This window comes from Musca autumnalis, unplaced genomic scaffold (assembly GCF_047663935.1).
Source record: "Musca autumnalis isolate F117 unplaced genomic scaffold, ASM4766393v1 scaffold_3, whole genome shotgun sequence".
In the NCBI taxonomy this organism is placed as follows: Eukaryota; Metazoa; Arthropoda; class Insecta; order Diptera; family Muscidae; genus Musca; species Musca autumnalis.
Window position 1 is genome coordinate 144380045 of NW_027411866.1, and position 18474 is coordinate 144398518.

Genomic DNA, 18474 nt, shown 5'->3' on the forward strand with positions numbered 1-18474 from the left:
GTATAGCCCCCTTATAGCGGTACCACCTGATTTCAAGTGCTTTAAGGATTTTATATTCATTTTTAACCCGAATAGGCTGTAATTTGGCATTTGGTACTGAAACTTCCCCACTAAAAATTGTGGACATAGGTCCAGGTTTTGGTATAGCCTTTATATAACGGTACTACACGATTTCGGGCATTTTAAAGTTTTAATTATAAATGGTGGCAAAATTAAACGGCAAGCGTTTCATTTGAGAGATTAGATCATGAGAAAGAACATATTTATTGAGGCTAAGCGACAAATTATTTTCTAGTTTCAGGTACATTTCTAAATAAAACACTGAAACTTAATTTTTCCATTCCATTTCAAAAAAATTAAAAAAAAAATTGATACTACATGAGTGATTTTTGGTACATAGATTTAGAAAAAAATTGGCATTCCAAATCTGTTTTTGTAACTAACTTTGATCGTTGCGCGCAAAAGATATAGGCGTTTTAATTTTGATAATTAGAAAAATTCTAAAAAAATCGCGGCTTAATATAATAAGCTGCTATATCCTATTACTGTTTACAAAATTGTTACCCTTTGCGATGATGGAGAATACTTATGAAAAGTCTCAACGTATTCGGAAAAAATCGAATTTCTTACAAAATTTTACGTATTTACAAACATATTTTTCAAAAAAATAGCGCTTGTGCTTACAAAAAATATATTAAAAAATTACAACAGCATCCATACATTGTGAGAAATAAAATGATTCCTAAGTCATGCAGCTAGGAGCTATAATATTCATATTATTTGCAAAAAAAAAAAAAAAAACGAAGAAGATATGAAGAAAAATAAAAATCATGTTATTCTAATTTTAATTTTTTAAGGTTTTATAGGAAAACAAATGTTTGAGTCCTTTGTCTATTTCGTCAAAATTTAACCCAATAGTGAAGATATTCCGTTGCAACTAAATGTTGGATTATAGTTTTCCTATTAGCGAACATTTTTAGATCATTATATTAAATCACAAGGACTTCCAATTGGATTATAAAATTAAAATAAAGTAAATGTAAATATTACAAAACTTGAAACGCATAGAAACCGCGTAATAGTGGAAATCACAAAATGCGCATCCGAATTTCCAAAACAGCGAATCCATCCCTCTTATCGCATCCGATTTCAATGATCACCAGTAAAAAATACATCATCCTATGTCATTTCAATGCGATCCATCAAGAACCGTGAATGTAGCACCGCACTCAGTTTTTAGAAAAAATCTATTATATCTCCGGATTCGCGAACGTTTTTCAATATCTGTTTTTGCACATTTTAAATAGGCGTTTCGCTCTATTTATTTAAGTAGGAATAACACATCTAAAACGCGTCTAAATACGCGATATTTTCAAAAACATTTTTTGCAGATTTTCGAAATTTGAGGGGTATCATATCCGGCGATCTAGTGGATGGATTTAGACGCGCAAAGGCTTGTTAGATTCAGAACGTAAAAAAAACTAAATTCACTCGAGTTTCCACTAAAATCGAATGGCATTCGTAAATTTTAAATCCAAAAAACTGGTTTTTTAGAAAAATGTACCCACAAAAATGTCGACTTTGGGCGCAGATATACGTGATTCTTTGAAGGTTACACGCCCAAGTTATGCATTAAAAGTTGCGAAATTGCGAGTACTACAATGACATAATAAGCTTTTAGATAAATCCGGTTGCGCGTCGCGATTAGAGCAAAAAGTTCAAAAACCCAATTTTTCAGTCTTTAGAATGTCAGCATCCGTTTGAGGTATATAAAGTGGATATATTTAAAAATCATACATTAGAAACCTCATCTCTGAAGTGCATTCTTTAACTTCTTCTTTGAGCATTAAGTTCTACATTGTGTTATAAAGCCACTAAAAGGAAATTTTTTTACATTAAAGCGACCACAGCTTCCGCTCAAATTATTATTTTAAGAAACCCATCGGTGAATCGGGCTAAAACAGTTTATTTTAGCGAAATTCGTTCAAGAGTTATGGTATAGTACAACTGTTCGCGAGTTACAGTACCCACATACCTTTGTTTCAACATAAGTTAATTTTCTACAACAAGTAAAAAAGTATCAGTCGGCGTTGCCGACAGAGATATACCCTCAGCCTGTGTATATTGAAACAATTTTTTCCCAAAATACGTTTGTATTTAGGGGGTTTTAAAAATTTTTGGCGTTTGAACCGACAAAACTGTTGATTAGGATTAAAGATCAAAAGTTTGGCGGAGGAGATACTAAAAGGAATGGATCGGCGTTTGAACTGACAAAACTGTTGATTAGGATTAAAGATCAAAAGTTTGGCGGAGGAGATACTAAAAGGAATGGATCGATATTGACCGTTATGGAAGTGGATCTCCAGCCACAACATATTGTGCCATAGGGGGTTTTTACACTCTTCGGGCTGTTCGCTCAAGAAGTATGGACTTGCCCCTAAAAAAATTTTACCATCGTAATTCAGGCAGCGAATGCAAGTTGCTTCAACAAAAATTAAAGTGATTCGAGAGCATGTCTTAAAGTGAACTTATCCGAAGTTTTGTGTGGGAGGTACCGAATGGAGTGAACAAATATAGTCCATATTTGAACCTGATCTATATCTGGTAGATATATTAGGATGTGTAGAGTATAGACCAATTCGGCCACTCCCATCCAAAGTTATCGTGCGCACAATTTTTCCGAATATTTTTGAACTTATGTGGAGGAGGTCCCTGAAGGAGTGGACCGATATGGCTTATCTTCAGACTTAAACTATGTTTGGACAAGATATTACTAAGGCCAAATTTTGGACCGAATCGGCAGATCCGTTCGAGAGTTATCTTGCGTTTAACCACCTCACACGGTGCCATAGGGGTTTTTTTGCAACTTTCAGGCTATTTTCTCAGGAAGTATGGCCTTACCCCTGATGAAACTTTTACCTTCGTATGGAGGGCAGTAAATACAAGTTGCTAAAACAAAAATCAAAGTGATTCGAGAGATGGCTCTAAACTCAACTTTTCCGAAATTTTGTGTGGGAGGTTCCCGATAGAGTGGACCGTTATAATCCATATTCGAACTTGATGTATGTATGTCTAGAGGTAGTATTACCATATGCAAAGTTTGGTTCAATTCTGTTACTCCCTTCGAGAGTTATCTTGCGCACAAGTTTTGCGACAATTTTTGAACATTTGTGGGGGAGGTACCTGAAGGGATGGACCTATATGGCCCATCTTCGAACTTAAATCAAATCTGGACAAAATATTTGGATAAACAAAATATGAACCGAATCGATTGATCCGTTCGAGAGTTATCGTGCGCACCAGCCAGACAGACAGACGGACGGACATTGCTAGATCTACTCAAAATTGTCTGAAACGAATATAGTACAAACATACTTGGGGTCTAAAACAATTATTTCGATGAGGCACATTTTTGGTCGTATCAAAGCGCACGATAACTCTCAAACGAATGAGCCGATTTGGTACAAAATGTGGCTATCGTAATATTTTGCCCAAACTTAGTTTAAGTTCGAAGATGGGCCATATCGGTCTACTCCTTCAAGTACCTCCCCCACAAAAGTTCTAAACTATTCGGAAAATTTGTGCGCACGATAACTCTTGAAGGGAGTAACCGATTTGGTCCATACTTTGCACATCGTGAAATGTGTACCAGACTTAGATAAGATTTTAATATGGACTCAATCGGTCCACTCCTTCGGGTACCTCCCACACAAAATTTCGGAAAAGTTCAGTTTAGGGCCTACTCTCGAATCGCTTTGTTGTAGCAACTTATATTCATTGCCTCTCATACGACGGTACAAGTTTCATCACGGACAAGTCCACACTTCCTGAAAAAATATGCTGAAAGGTGCAAAAACCCCTATGACACCTCTGTGTAGTGGTTGGAGCGTAAGATAACTCTCGAATGGACCTGTCGTTTCGGTCCAAATCGTGGCCTTCCTAATATTTTGTGCAAACTTAGTTTAAGTTCGAAGATAAGCCATATCGGTCCACTCCTTCAGGTACCTTGCATTCGCTGCCTGAATTACGACGGTAAAAGTTTTTTCAGGGGCAAGTCCATACTTCTTAGAAAACAGCCCTAAAGGTATAAAAAAACCTATGACACCATATGTAGTGGCTGGAGAGCTCGAACCGAATACTGCGTTCGACCACAATTTGGGTATCGTAATATTTCATCGAATATTAGATGAAATTCGAAGGTGGTGCTTATAGGCCCACTTCCTCCTGGTACCTTCCCCACAAAAGTTCGAAAATATTCGCTAAAATGGTACGCGCAATTTTTTGGATCTCCAAATATTGTCGAACTAAGTTTATGTTTAAATGTGGGCCCTATCTGTCCAATCCTTGGGTCACCGCTCATACAAATGTTCTACATTTTTGTGTGGTTAAGGTTCTGTTCCAGGATGCTTTGAACAATTTTTACCCTATCTATCGATATCCCCGCAAATTTTTGAGCTTTAAATCTATCCACATTTTTGTCGGTTCATATGCCCTAAGTTTTGAAAACCCAGCTAAATACATAAGTTTTTTGGGAAAACAGTATTTCAATCCACACAGGCTAAGGGTATATCTCTGTCGGCAAAGCGGACTGATACTTTTTTACTTGTTATATCAGAAAGCAGGTGTTTTTGCCAAGCAATGAGAAATGTTTGTGCGAGATTGGTGGTTCCTTTTAAGAGTTAGAATGAACTGTGAACGTACTAGATATCAGAAGCCTGTTCCGAAGCATTTGTAGACAGAAAATACTTTTTTGTGGATGAATGGATTAGTGTTTTTTGGGCGATCTGAGCACTGTGTTTATGGATGGCTTGAAGGTTGACTTTACTTGGCACCAGAAGATCGTTCGTATAGACGACCTGAAATAAGTATTTGCACTAGACTAGAAGCGAATCCTTATATATTACCAAGGGAAAGTTCTAGTCTTTATAAACGACCAGAAAAGGGTTGTTAGGGACGATCAGAGTAGACAGCCAGCCAAATGTATGTTGATATAGACGATCAGATAGAAGGGAAAGTTTTTATAAAAGTAGGAATTGTAGAATATATAGACGTCTGAATGGTATTTTCCAGAAAAATGTTGTCCTTAGATTTTTTTAAGTGGACTCCAGGTTTTTAGCAGTTTTTATATACTAGAAAGCAGTCTTTAAAGTGTACAAGAAGCAATTATTTATGAGCAAGCAAGGAGAGACGGTAGGAAGGGAGACTTTAGACATAATAGATGACACGGTGCGCCTGAACTAATTTTTGCGGATTCAGAAATTACAATGTTCTTAGATGAGAAGAATGAAAAAAATCGCCGGAGGGCTTTTTAAATCAATGGCGGTCAGTGTTCAGATTTTCAGGGTTTCTTTGGATTTTCACGATTTTGCTTGGAAATCGGTTCTCTATACGGTTCTCGATATCGTCAGCGCTTCCACCGGTGTTTGTAATAGTGCTACCTAGATATATAAAAGATTGCACATTTTCCAGCGGTTTTCCGTTTAGAAGAAATGGACGATTGTTTGTTGTATTTAGTCGCATTGCTTTTATTTTTTCAATGTTTATATGAAGTCCGGCATTGGCGGCAATTGTAGCTATTGATTTGAGTTTGCGAGCCATATCATCATATGTGTGCGCAAGTAGACAGATATCGTCAGCATAGTCAAGATCTTGCAGGAATCCATGTAGTCCCCAGCTAATCTCCCTTTGGCTTTGGAGTGCTTGGTTCATAACAACATCTAGGACTATGTTGAATAGTGTTGGGGATAATATGCAGCCTTGCCTTACTCCTACTTTGATGAAAACCTTATCGCTAAGAACTCCTTCATGCAATATGCGGCAGTTTGCTCCGTTGTACAGGTGCCTAACAAGTTCTATGATTTTCTCGGGAAAACCTTTGCACCTCATTGCAGCCCATATTGCCTGGTGGCGTAATTTGTCAAACGCTTTCTGAAAGTCGATGAAAACTAGGTATAACGGCGACCGATATTCGACACTTTGTTCAACTATTATGCGAAGACTATTGATATGATCAACGCACGATTTGTGGGGGCGGAAGCCAGCTTGTTCTGCTCGACACAGCTCAGGGTATGCTAAGTTGATTCGTTTGTTTATTATATAGGTTATAACTTTATTGATGGTGCATAATATTGTTATACCTCTCCTGTTTGAGCATCTTGACAAATCACCCTTTTTTGGCAACTTTACTATTACACCTTCTTTAATTTCATCGTCTAAAGTACCACCAGAAGTTTGTAATTATAGGATATAGGAGCTTTGCGCTCACTAAAGGGTCAACTTTTATCAACTCTGCAGCTATATTACACTGTGCAACAAATTTCAATTTTTTCAAAATGATGGGAAAAACTGAATAGATTATGAAAGTAGACCTAAAAATATGAGACACGTGTATCGGCGTTTTTAACGTTTACATCGAAAAGTAACCAAAGTAGGTGGGGCAAGTTCCGCCCATTTCTAGCTTTTTCGAAATATTCGAGTTGAAATATCATGGAATCTATGCATTTTAGGTGTATAGTGTCTTTGGCAATATTACAGAGGTGGATATGGGAAATATATCTGTTAAAAAACTTAACCCTCATACGGTTCATGAAAGGGGTCTTTTTGGTCCTTTTTTCAAAAATTGTTCAAAAACTCCCTTAAAATGTGGTCATATCAAATCCAAATGTTCTACAAAATTCTTTGCCATAAAGTTTTACTATAGGTAGTAGAATACGTCAAAACCGTAAAACTTACCTAAATGCCAGGAATAAGCAAAAAATAAAAACACGTTTTAGGGTTAAACTCGTACTTCATCTGAGTTTTTGCATAATTCTCCCACATGACATAATTTTAGAGCAAAATCGTCAAAGGCAAAAACTTTCTCCATAAAATTTTACTGTAAGTCTCCAAAGAAATGAAACTTATATTTACATTATTTATCATTAAAATATATGCATCAATTTTGACGAAAAAACACGAAAATATCTCATCATTTTTTTGATGAATTTTGTCTTGGACTTTTTTCGAGTTAATGCATGAAAGTACCATGAAACTTAGTTTTAGGCAAAAATTGTCAAAAGAAGAAATATTTTACACAAAATTTCACTATGAGTCTCAGAATAAACTAGGTATCTATGTATAATACTTTTTAAAAGAATTGCATTACAAAATTATGTATTATAGGTGTAAATTTTTTGTTTAAATTCCAATCCGTTAATGTCGTATATTTCCAAACTGACGCAAAATCTTCCAAAATACTTCACTTTACGCAGATAGTGTCAAAAGAAAAAAATGTTTATCATCGAATTTTATTATGAGATTGTGAACAAAAGACATCTGTAACAATAACATAGAACCATAAAAATTAGGCAGCAATTTTGGTATATAAAACTGTTTTTTATTTTCGTCGAATTTGGCATTTTTTCCCTATTTCGCTGCATTCTGTTTTAAAATTATGCACTTTAGAAGCATGTTATCAATGAAAGAAATGTTCTACATAAAATTTCACCATAATTTTTTAAATAAAATATACCTCAAAATATTACATATAAGGATAAAAGACGCTAACAATTAAAACTAAATCCATTGGGTAACAATACCAATTTACAGTACACGTGATTATTGCTATTCATTAATTTTGTTTTGTTCTTCAGCTTCTTCATTACATTTTTATTTGTGGAGTTGCTAGTCATATGTCAGTTGATACTCTCTTCGTTTGTTTTGACGTGATACAGTAGACTCCGCTCAACTGTAAAATTAAATTGAATTCCAAAACCAAATAATTTGTGGTTAGATTTTATACAAATTACTACGCATAAATGAAGTTATACTCAACTTTAAATATGCGGCAACTTCCCCAATTTACAATTTATTTAAAACATAAAGTAACTCAAACAAATGTGGTAATTTTTTCGTTTCAGTAAGGCAGAGTCGACTGTAATGCACTTAATTATTACATTTGTCATCAGTCGAGCGATCTGTTTTTTGTAATTAGAAAGTGAGTTACAGTGTTATATTCTTTGGTTAAAAAATGTCAAATTGCTTCAAAAAATATGATTTTTTCTGCTATATTTGCGGAAAATTCACTCTTAAAGAGTATAGAATTAAATTTTTTAACAGTAAAGTGGAAGACATTTATAACACATATTTTGAAATGGATGTCATTTCTAATCAAGCTTGGACACCAAAATTTTGTTGTAAAATATGTTACAATGGTTTATTAGATTGGAGTAAAGGTGATTCAATTCATAACTTTCTTGTATGAGTTAAATATATATTTTATGTTGACTTCGTAGGCAAAAAATATTCAATGCAGTTTGGTATTCCCATGCGCTGGTCCGACCCCGGTGAACACTGCAATACCACGTGCTACGTTTGCCAGAACAAGAAAGTATTGAAATTAAATAGGTACAAACGAAAGAAGTTTGTGTACAAGTCCGTATCATCTGCCTGTCTTCCAGTGCCACATTCTGACGAAATTCCAGTACCGGTGCAACATATTAGAAGCCCTGTAACATGTCCCGACTACACTACATTGGTAGAATCAGAAGACATAGGAAGTATTTTCGTACAAGATCAGAATACAGGAGTACCCACATTAATATCGCAAGAGCATTTAAATGCATTAGTAAGGAAGCTTGGCCTTTCTAAAAGAAAGGCGGAAATATTAGCAGCTGGTTTAAAAATGAATAACCTGCTTGAAAGAGGAGTTAATGTCTCCTGCTTTCGTAAACGGCATGAAAATTTTCTTTCACATTTTTCGGTTAACGAAACTAATACTTTCGTAAACTGTACTGATATTTCGGGTCTTATGGCCGAAATGAATATTGATTACAATCCTGAGGAGTGGCGTTTATTCATAGACTCTTCCAAAAAAAGTCTCAAAGCAGTACTGCTTTATTTTGATAATTCAAGAATTCCAATTCCAATTGCTTATGGAATAAATATGAAAGAATCGTATGATACAATAAAATTTATTCTGGATGCAGTGAATTACGATATTCACAAATGGAGGGTCTGTTGTGACTTAAAAGTAGTTGGCTTCCTATCGGGCATGCAAGCTGGAAATGTAAAGTATGGATGCTTCTTATGCAAATGGGACAGCAGATGGAAAGGGAACCAATACTCAAAAAAAAATCTGGGAGTTTAGAGATGAAGAATCTCTAGGCGAGTTTAATATCTTCCATCAACATTTGGTACCAGCTGGGAAAATTCTCTTGCCACCACTACATATAAAACTAGGAGTAGTGAAAAATTTTATAAAATGCTTGCATGAAGATGCAAAAGTATTTCTAAAGTCATTGTTTCCAAAACTAAGCGAAGCAAAGATAAGAGAAGGTAAAAACAACTAAGATATTTTAGAACTTATTGTATAACAATTTCTGTTTATCTTACACCTAATAGGCGTTCTTGTAGGACCAGATATACGAAAGCTGATGCAAAATGCCGAATTCGAGCAAATCCTTACCCAAGAAGAGCTGGGAACATGAAAAAGCATAAAAGACGTCATTTACAATTTCCTGGGCATGCACCGATCTCCAACAGCTCAAATATATGTAGATACTATGCTCAACAATTTTGAAAAGCTTGGTGTTCACATGTCAACAAAAATTCATTTTTTGAATTCTCATATGGACTATTTCCAACAACAATTATCCACAGAATCCGATGAACAGGGCGAACAGTTTCATCAAATATGTGCGCCTATAGAAGAACGATACTGCGGTAAAAGTCTACACTCCCTCATGGCTGATCTATGTTGGACACTGTTTGACAATGGTGTAGAATTGCCAAGATCCACAAAAAAACATCAGTAAAATCAATGTTATTTTAAAATATTTAAACATTTTAGCGTCTTTTATCCTTATATGTAATATTTTGAGGTATATTTTATTAAAAAAATTATGGTGAAATTTTATGTAGAACATTTCTTTCATTGATAACATACTTCTAAAGTGCATAATTTTAAAACAGAATGCAGCGAAATAGGGAAAAAATGCCAAATTCGACGAAAATAAAAAACAGTTTTATATACCAAAATTGCTGCCTAATTTTTATGGTTCTATGTTATTGTTACAGATGTCTTTTGTTCACAATCTCATAATAAAATTCGATGATAAACATTTTTTCTTTTGACACTATCTGCGTAAAGTGAAGTATTTTGGAAGATTTTGCGTCAGTTTGGAAATATACGACATTAACAGATTGGAATTTAAACAAAAAATTTACACCTATAATACATAATTTTGTAATGCAATTCTTTTAAAAAGTATTATACATAGATACCTAGTTTATTCTGAGATTCATAGTGAAATTTTGTGTAAAATATTTCTTCTTTTGACAATTTTTTTCTAAAACTAAGTTTCATGGTACTTTCATGCATTAACTCGAAAAAAGTCCAAGACAAAATTCATCAAAAAAATGATGAGATATTTTCGTGTTTTTTCGTCAAAATTGATGCATATATTTTAATGATAAATAATGTAAATATAAGTTTCATTTCTTTGGAGACTTACAGTAAAATGTTATGGAGAATATTTTTGCCTTAAATTTTTTGCTCTAAAATTATGTCATGTGGGAGAATTATGCAAAAACTCAGATGAAGTACGAGTTTAACCCTAAAACGTGTTTTTATTTTTTGCTTATTCCTGGCATTTAGGTAAGTTTTACGGTTTTGACGTATTCTACTACCTATAGTAAAACTTTATGGCAAAGAATTTTGTAGAACATTTGGATTTGATATGACCACATTTTAAGGGAGTTTTTGAACAATTTTTGAAAAAAGGACCAAAAAGACCCCTTTCATGAACCGTATGATGGTTAAGTTTTTTAACAGATATATTTCCCATATCCTCCTCTGTAATATTGCCAAAGACACTATACACCTAAAATGCATAGATTCCATGATATTTCAACTCGAATATTTCGAAAAAGCTAGAAATGGGCGGAACTTGCCCCACCTACTTTGGTTACTTTTCGATGTAAACGTTAAAAACGCCGATACACGTGTCTCATATTTTTAGGTCTACTTTCATAATCTGCTTAGTTTTCCTTGTCATTTTTTTTGTTGTCGCACAGTGTTATCAACGCCAGCTGTCTTGTTATTTTTTAAAGCTGTTATAGCTTCTGCTATCTCACTTATGGAGGGAAAGTCGGTTTCCATATTTGGATTTTCAATGTGTGTATGGCAGTTACATTGAAACTCGACATCATTATCCGCTCCGTTTGATAGCAATTCTGTGTAAAAGTTCTTCCATACCGCAATTTGCCTGCTTTTTGCCGTGATCAGTGTACCATCGTCATCCCTAATAGGCTTAACAGATGTGAATGGTCGATTTGACAAAAGCTTTGTGGCTTTATATAAGTCTCGGCAACGATTCGTTTCACTTGCTCGCTGGGCTTCTGTTGCAATACGATCGATGCATTTCCGTTTATCTGTGCGGGCACTTCTCTTTACCTCGCGGTTCAATCTATGGTATTGGTTACTTTTTTCCATCCTAGCATTCCTCGTTTTTGCAGCATTTATCGCTTCTTTAGCAAGTTTCCTGTTTTGTATTATGTCCCAATTTTCATCGGAAATCCATGGCTTTCTTTTACTATGGGCGTATCCAATGTTGTTCTTGGCTGATGATAGATATATTTCTCTGACAGTACTCCATGAGCTTCGTGGTTCAACGGGGATGTTGCTGAGGGCTTCTCTTAAAGGGTTTGCAAAGGCTGTAGAAACCTCCCTAATTTTTAGACGATCTATATCAAACTTCCGTGAACACTTGGCTTCTTTCTGTATAGCAGCTATTTTTAATCGGACGGTTGCAATAAGAAGGTGGTGATCACTTCCTACATCCGCTCCCCTTTTGGTTCGTACGTCGAGTAATGAGCCTCTCCATTTCCTGCTTATCAAGATATGATCAATTTGGTTTTCCGTGCGGTGGTCCGGAGATGTCCATGTTGCTTTATGTATTCTTTTATGTGGAAATAGCGTGCCTCCAATCAGAAGATTGTGCGTCGAACCAGTTTCGGCAAGAAGTTTGCCATTCTCAGTCAGACGTCCAATTCCGTGGGTGCCCATTACATTTTGGAGATTGGTGTTGTCCCTGCCAACTTGGGCATTAAAATCTCCCATAAGCATGACTATATCACCCCCGCGTACATTTGTCAATACAGAATTTAAGCTGTTATAAAATTCTTCTTTAGCTGCGAGTTCAGCCGCTTCTGTGGGCGCATAACATTGTAGTGGAAGGAGTGGACCGATATAATTCATCTTCGAACTTAAACTATGTTTGGAAATATTATTACGAAAGCCAAGTTTTGGACCGAATTGGTTTATCCGTTCGAGAGTTATCGTGCGCACCAGCCAGACAGACAGACGGACGGACATTGCTAAATCAACTCCAAATTGTCTGAAACACATTTCGTCCAAACATTCTTGGGGTCTAAAACCATTATTTCGATGAGGCACATTTTGCCCATATGAAAGTGTATATACCCTCGTTAGCATAAATGCTGAGGGTATAAAAACAAATCTTCGTTACTCGGTTCCTTTACGTTCAGATTATATTCTCAGGAAGTATGGACTTGCACCTGATAAAATTTATACCGTCGTATGGGGGGCAGTGAATACAAGTTGCTACAGAAAAAATCAAAGCGATTCGAGAGCAGGTCCTAAACTGAACATTTCCGAAATTTTGTGTGGGAGGTAACCGAAGGAGTGGACTGATTGAGTCGATATTGGGACCCCATCTAAGTCTGGTAAAAATTTCACGATGTGCAAGGTACCTGAAGGTGGAGGTACCTGAAGGAGTGGACCGATATAACACATCTTCGAACATTAACTAAGTTTGGACAAAATATTACGATACCCAAAATTTGGACCTAATCGGTTGATCCGTTCGAGAGTTATCGTTCGCTCCAGCCAGACAGGCAGACGGACGGACTTTGCTAACGTCCAAACATACTTGGGGTCTAAAACCATTATTTCGATAAGACACATTTTGTCCGTATGAAAGTGTATATACCCTCGTAGCATAAATGCTGAGGGTAAAAAAATTACGAACCGCGTATGAAAAAAATCTTTGAAATGGAGGAAAATGCCTTTTGAGGTCTACAACTGTTGGTAACTAACCCCTTAAAATAACTTCTCAACAGTACATCAAACAAAACAATTTGTATTAATAATATAAATTGAGGCCACACAAACACATGTCCAATATGTTATCCCTGCTAACAGAACGAACTAATTAGATTTATCCTTTTGGTAAATAAAGTCACCCTCAACTTTTATTAAATAATTTACATTTTAAACAAATTCAATTAAACGCTTTTATTAAATTTTCAACGAATTCAGGCGTTATGGAAATTGACCTTAGCATCAGCAGTAGGAACAACAACAACAAATTCAACAAAACAGTGCCAATGCCTATCAAATAATTTGCATATTGTGCGGTTTTTTGGTTTCTTTTATTTTAAACTTTACACAAAACCGACCGCCTGAACCGCTCGAAAAAAGAGTCATTCACACCCGAACACACTGGACACCAACAGTCATACAAACAAACCGACCGACCAACAAACAAACACCATCAGATTTAACCCACTAAACTAATTTCTAACCAATTTTTGTTTTGGTTACTGTTGTTGGTTTTGTTATTGTAAGAAATGTTATTACAACAAAACCAGTGTCAGTACTGCAGTGGACAAAAGCACAGTGTGAAAATAGTCGCAACACCAACAACAAAGCAATACTGAAACACCAGTTATCGCTCCAAAACATACCGGGACGAAGCTTTAGCTTTGAGAAAAGCTTTGCTGTTAAATTTTGTTCACGGATAGGTATTTAATGTTGTCAATTTGAAATTATTTGGCATTTGTTTTGTGTATTTTTTTATAAAAAGCTATATGTATAGCAAAGTATGAAATGTTGAAATTTAACGGAGCTTTTATATAATGTTATTTACAGTGTCAGTCATCAAATTAAGACACCTTACAGATATTCCAAAACTCAAAGTATTATACAAAACGATACATAAAACAGTCGGCTGCGTGAATTAAAACTTTCATCTATTGACGATATAGAATCTAATACCGGTTATGCAACCAAAATCTCTTTCCCCAATAATTATGTATTTAGGAGGTTTTCAGATGTTTGACGTATGAACTTGCCGATAAAAATATATATTTGGATTAAAGCTCAAAAGTTTTGCATTTAGGAGTGGATCTTAGTGTGGCAGTCATTTCTTTTTGTTAGATTAGAATGTGCACCCTTCAGTCATTTCAGTTGGTCACCGTATAACTCAGAACTTTTGCACCACTACGTCAGGAAGCGTGGTCTTGCCCACGATAAAAATAATATCGCTGTGAACGGGACAAGAAGAAGTGGCTTCGAAATAAATAGCCAAAGGATATTCCAACAGAACGTAAACTTTACTTAAACATAAATGTTGAACTTTTGTGTGGGAGGTACCATAAGGAGAAAACCGATATGGACCACTTTCAAAGTTAAAATACATTTGGACAAATATCAAATGTTTGGACCAAATCGGTTGCTTAGATCATGAAATATGGCGCGTACCATTTTAGTGAAATTGTCAGACAGTCGGACATTGCTAAATCGATTCCAAATTGTCTGAAACGGTTTTCTTTCAAACATACTTGGGGTCTAATACCATTTTTTATATGAGGCACATTTGGCTCGTATGAAAGTGTATACACCCTCGTTAGCATAAATGCTGAGGGTATAAAAACAAGAAAAAACGGCGCACAGTGGTTCAGAATCGTTTATTCCTGATCTAAACTCTGTAACTTTTGAACGGATAGATTTATGTATTTTCATAATTTTTGTTAAACAGATAACATAATCAATTTTCTGGTGAATCAAAAACGATCAAGTTCGGTGTAGTAGTTGCGGAGGAATTCAAGTCAAAATTACAATTTTGAGTTTTTTTCATATTTTGTATCAAAATATGAGCGTTTTTGTGTTTTCATATGTTTCAGTCTAATAAATAGACCAAGGCCTATAGAAGGTCAGCCATTCGGAGTTCTGATAACAACTTTTGACAACAAACATAATAGATTTTATTTTTATTTGAAAATTTTGCCTATTAGGCGAAGGTCATTTTTTTACTATTTTTTTTTTAATTAATTTCTCGTTAGAGACGAACTTACTGACCAAGATGCTTTTTGAAAAAGGAAAGCCGACGATACGAACCCACACAATCACCACTGTGTGACATGCATGTTTCGCCTTTGGTTTAGGAAGGCTCCTCAGATACATCGACTGTGGGGCGGCTTCGCTATCCTCTAACTTATTTCCTCTTTCAAATGCAAGTTGTTTTTTTTACAAAATTGAATTTTTTGTTCAAATCTTTGTATGGCTTTCATGACAAACGCTTAGCGTAGCCTTTGAAAGTTATGAGTTTGGTTCTGAACACTAACACGCCGTGACAACACTTTTTTCCATGTGTTTTTCAAGGACGTGGGTTCGAACCCCAGCCTGGCTCAAGCTGATTTTTATTTTTATTTGAAAATTTTGCCTATTAGGCGAAGGTCATTTTTTATTATTTTTTTTTAATTAATTTCTCGTTAGAGACGAGCTTACTGACCAAGATGCTTTTTGAAAAAGGAAAGCCGACGATACGAACCCACACAATCACCACTGTGTGACATGCATGTTTCGCCTTTGGTTTAGGAAGGCTCCTCAGACACATCGACTGTGGGGCGGCTTCGCTATCCTCTAACTTATTTCCTCTTTCAAATGCAAGTTGTTTTTTTTTACAAAGTTGAATTTTTTGTTCAAATCTTTGTATGGCTTTCATGACAAACGCTTAGCGTAGCCTTTGAAAGTTATGAGTTTGGTTCTGAACACTAACACGCCGTGACAACACTTTTTTCCATGTGTTTTTCAAGGACGTGTGTTCGAACCCCAGCCTGGCTCAAGCTGATTTTTATTTTTATTTGAAAATTTTGCCTATTAGGCGAAGGTCATTTTTTATTATTTTTTTTTAATTAATTTCTCGTTAGAGACGAGCTTACTGACCAAGATGCTTTTTGAAAAAGGAAAGCCGACGATACGAACCCACACAATCACCACTGTGTGACATGCATGTTTCGCCTTTGGTTTAGGAAGGCTCCTCAGACACATCGACTGTGTCAGTAAGCTCGTCTCTAACGAGAAATTAATTAAAAAAAAATAATAAAAAATGACCTTCGCCTAATAGGCAAAATTTTCAAATAAAAATAAAAATCAGCTTGAGCCAGGCTGGGGTTCGAACCCACGTCCTTGAAAAACACATGGAAAAAAGTGTTGTCACGGCGTGTTAGTGTTCAGAACCAAACTCATAACTTTCAAAGGCTACGCTAAGCGTTTGTCATGAAAGCCATACAAAGATTTGAACAAAAAATTCAACTTTGTAAAAAAAAACAACTTGCATTTGAAAGAGGAAATAAGTTAGAGGATAGCGAAGCCGCCCCACAGTCGATGTGTCTGAGAAGCCTTCCTAGACCAAAGGCGAAACATGCATGTCACACAGTGGTGATTGTGTGGGTTCGTATCGTCGGCTTTCCTTTTTCAAAAAGCATCTTGGTCAGTAAGCTCGTCTCTAACGAGAAATTAATTAAAAAATAATAGATTTTATATTATTGTGATTTGAGTTTCTTTGTATTTTAAATCACAATAGCGTTTTTGACAACAAACATAACAATCAGGTGGGCTTAGTGTATAAACTGTGAAATAATCCATAGAAAGAATTAAATAAATATTAAAAATAATATTTTAAATAAAATTATTATTTTTTTTTTTTAATTAAATTTTTTTAAATATAAAAATTTACCGCTAGTTTTTTCATAAAACTCATCTATTTCAAAACACGTTCATCACGGTGCGCCTGAACTAACTTTAAATGAAAAGAGGGAAGATTTTGCGGATGCTGAACAATGTTTATAGATGAGTAAAATAAAAAAAATCCTACAAAGATTTTGATATTGCTCCAATAGTATATTTGACCAATTTTAGGAAATTTGGGCCCTATGATATGGTTGGTGGGTTGGTTTACTTCTTATCGATTGGACGGCAATTTAAGCAATTTCATGACAACTCACCGTTGGCCCCATACAAACTATTATTGAAATTTTGAGGCGCCAGTGGCACGTGTTAACATGTTCCAATTGTGCTCAACTTTGGTAATCTTAAAATCCAACAAAACTAATAATTTTATATTGGTGCCGCCTAAAAAATCCGACATCGATTTTTTCCTTTGAGTTAAAAAGCAGCCTAGTTATCATGTATGTATGTCAAATTATTTATGTATGGTCGGACGGCTAAGATATGTCGAAAACTAGTACCCAGGGTGCCACCGTGGTGCAATGGTATGGTATGGGCTCGATTCCCCGGCCAAGCAACGTCAAACAATTTTCAACGGTGGCAAAATATCCCTCAGTAATGTTGGCGACATTTCCTGAGTATTTCAGCCATTTAAAACTTCTCTACAAGTGGTGTCTTAAGACACGCCGTTCGGACTCGGCGATAAACTGTAGGACCCATATCATTGAGCTAACAAAGATTTAAATACATAAAGTTTGGAAAACTCAATTGTTAACATTTGTCAATAGATGGAGTTTAGCTCTGTTGTTACGAACGATATCATAACAACATTCTGTTAAGTAGTTAACCACTTCAGGCGTTTTTAAACGCCAAGTTCAAATTCAATGAACTGGAAACTGCTATGGAATACAATCCTGAGTCCAACATTTTGCTTTCCTACAATAAGCCGAATTGCGCTTTAATGGGTTTTTATCATTAACATACCCCTGTTGTTGGTAAAATGTTTATATACTTTGTTTCATAAACATTTGTGCATTATGCATCTTTTCCAGTCTTTACAGTTCTATGTCTTTGGAGCTAATATGAATCGGATTGCACTCATTGATATGAGAGAAGTCTCCCTTGTCCCATCTGGGATGTTTGTGGAACAATTATATTATTGTTACGAATGTAACTGATAGGTTTAAGTTAGCTTAGTTTAATTTCCGTTAATTTAAAAATTTGAATTGTAACGTAAAGTTTTATTACGCAGTTACTTTATTTAAGCAACAACAATTATCATGTAGAATTATCTTCATTATTCTAGATGTTCTTTACCTTTCATTAATGTGCTTTTGTTTTGTTTTGCCACAATCATGTAATTATTGTTTAGTTTGTTACTTCTTTATTGCACTTGTTTGTTGTTGTAGTTACGTCATTACTGTGCTTGTCGTCCAATTGTATTCCCCCATGTATGTATGTGAGTATGGTTGTTCGCTTAGTGCGAATGTGCGTCTGTGTGTTCGCTGCACAGATTCGAGATGTTGCCATATGTGTTCTGGAGGACTCTATAACAGGGAGACTTTGGGGTATAAATACCGGTGAAATGGCAATGACGGAGTTGAGTTGTGTTTTAAGCGTTGAACTGAACAGATCGGTTAAATAAGAGCTGCGTGCTAACTAGAGACTTGCTGTGTGCTTTG